The 2685-nt window shown below is 36.9% G+C and overlaps 1 pseudogene; it reads right to left on the minus strand.

The window, feature by feature from the left end:
• Nucleotides 1–416: 416 nt before the first annotated feature.
• LOC150092979 (U2 spliceosomal RNA) lies at nucleotides 417–571 on the minus strand (annotated as a pseudogene).
• Between the last annotated feature and the right edge of the window lie 2114 nt (nucleotides 572–2685).

Raw genomic sequence — 2685 nt, forward strand, 5'->3', positions numbered from 1 at the left:
GGTGTAAGCAGTGCATGGGAAGCTGCAAGAATCGCAGGCATAGCAAAAATGTCACTATTTCATATCCTTCATGGTGCGTAATCATCACACTACCAAAGTAAGCATCATTGCAACAAATTTTTCTTTTCACAAAAACAATTCTGTTCACCCCCAATGACTGGGAATGTGCACACATTCATTATCAGCATTGTACCCTGCATTTTATAGAACTCTCATTTGCAAATGATGCATGTGGTACAGACCCTCTATCGGTGAAAATTTGAACCCCCCCCCCTCCTTGCAATTCATTTTTGTGCAAACTGCACTCTAATATACCAAGTTTTGTAATTTTTATGTATTGAAAGGTCTAGGAACTTATGGGAACCCTGTATACACACACATTTATATATAAGGCCGAGAAGCGATTCTGCGAATTGATTGATTGAAGTGATTGAGATTGCACAAAAGCTTGTCCCTGTCCCAAGCACTTTGTACCTTCCAAAAAGCAGTTTATCTTGTGGCCTGTATCAGATATTAAGGTGATAAGAACAGATACTACAATGTTATCTTAGTCAAAAGGCTGAGAAGAGTAAAGTGTAGTATCTGTTCACATCAATTTAATATCATTCAACCCCCACCAGCCCACAAGATAAACTGATTTTTGAAGGCAGTGAAATAGATTACTTCAGGTAAGCTACTAAATATCCGAAACAAAGTTAATAACATTAAGAGAGAGATTTCCAGGGACTCATCGAGGGAGTTTACATATATACTACATGCACCAGCTATCATACTTGACCTTGAATTCGAATATTCACTCTGCTTGCACACACACAGCATCCAATGGCAATATACTCCAATCATGCATAACTCTATGAGAGAGAAATATCTATCTATATCTATCTATATATATATATCATCCCCTTCTTAGCAGCATTCATTATCAGCTTCCAAGGATCCCTCTTGTTCTTTCCTCACCCTCCATAAAATGAAAAATTCCATCAACTGAAATCCTGTCTAACCCTTTCAGAAGTTTGTAAGTCTCAATCATATCATCCCTTTTTCTTCTTTGCTAGTGCCTGTAGTCTACAAATTTGCAATCTGTCTTTATAATTCAGTATTCCACATTCCTGACATCATTTTTAACACTCTCCTTTGCACCCTCTCTACTGTCAAAATCACAACAGAAACCAAGAGGTGCCCTGTGCACAATAGTCCAAATGAGGTCTTATCAAGGCCTTGTAGAGAGGCAAAATGACCTCCTTATCTTTACATGCGAAAGGTAGTTTCAGTATTGCAATTATCTTTTGAGTTGTATTTGCAATCTTTGCTACATAGCCTCTGAAATTCAACTTCCTATAGTAACCAAGCATGGTCAGTTTCATCTAGCATAATTCCACCAATATACATGTAATATATTGGATATCTAATATCACTAAAAGTGCATGACTTTACATTTCCTGACATATCAGCAGCATTCCTGATTACCCTACCTGTCTTTGCATTATCAGCAAATAACTGCATGTCACCTGTCATTCTTCCCAATATCATTAATGTACACACTGAATAACGGTGGACCAAGGACTAATCCTTGTGGTACACCACTAATTACCTTAAATCTTGTAGACTCACATCCTCTATATATATATACACATACACAACACTTTTTTATATGTTAGTCAGCCATCCTCTTAACCACACTAATATTTTTTTTAATCCAAATCCATATTCTCCAATTTATGCAACAGTCTTCCATGCTGTATTCTGTCAAAAGCCTTAGCAAAATCCAAAAGTATCATGGTGTATCCATTCCCCTTGTCTAGTTCAATGGTAACATTATTATAGAATGTGAGCAAGTTGCTAAAACATGACCTTCCCTTAGTAAACCCATGTTGTTCATTGCAAAGTAGAGATTCACTGTCAATCCATTTCTGAATGCAAGCCCCTAACCAATTTTTCAAAAATATTTACCACTCCTCAGATACTAACTGGTTGATAGTTGGATACATCGGTCTTTGCACTATTCTTGTGCAATGGAATTACCATGCATTCCTGCAGAATCTTCTCTATTCTGAGACTCATATTAAACATCCTGGTCAAAGGAATGGCCAGTTCAGCTGAAACTCTTTTAGCACATGTGCTGATATTCCATCAGTCCCTATTGCTGAATTCTTATTCAATTTATGCAACAGCTCTAATACCTCGCCTCACACACCTGCGTCTCTTCATCTAGTGAAGAGGTAACAGTAAACTCAATGTTGCCTTCACCAGGTTGATAGCTTTTAACAAAATGAACACTCATTAACTGAACAACCTCTTCTGCATCTGTAACCCTCATGCTATCTGCATTTAGACGAGTTCTTCTTTCATATTAATTCTTTTTTTTACTTGCAGCATATCGAGAGAATTCTTGTGGGTTGTCTTTAGCACGCAGAGCCAGTTTCTTTTTATACTTTGCTTTCCATACAACAGTTGTGACTATTCTAAGCTGCTGCTTATAATGTTCATAACAGATATCATCCTTATGCAAAGTGTATTCCTTCCACATCGTCCTTTTGTTATGAATCTCTTGCTTAATAAGATTACACATCCATTTGACTCCTACTCTATTTATTCTTCGAGCTCTCAGGACACACTCTGATATCACATCATTTAAGTATTAAATACTTCCCATGCACTGTCAATATTCTTTCTATCTTTTCATTT

This window comes from Typopeltis vanoorti, chromosome 24 (genome assembly GCF_054136105.1).
Source record: "Typopeltis vanoorti isolate ZY-2024b chromosome 24, IOZ_Tvanoo_1.0, whole genome shotgun sequence".
Classification (NCBI taxonomy): domain Eukaryota; kingdom Metazoa; phylum Arthropoda; class Arachnida; order Uropygi; family Thelyphonidae; genus Typopeltis; species Typopeltis vanoorti.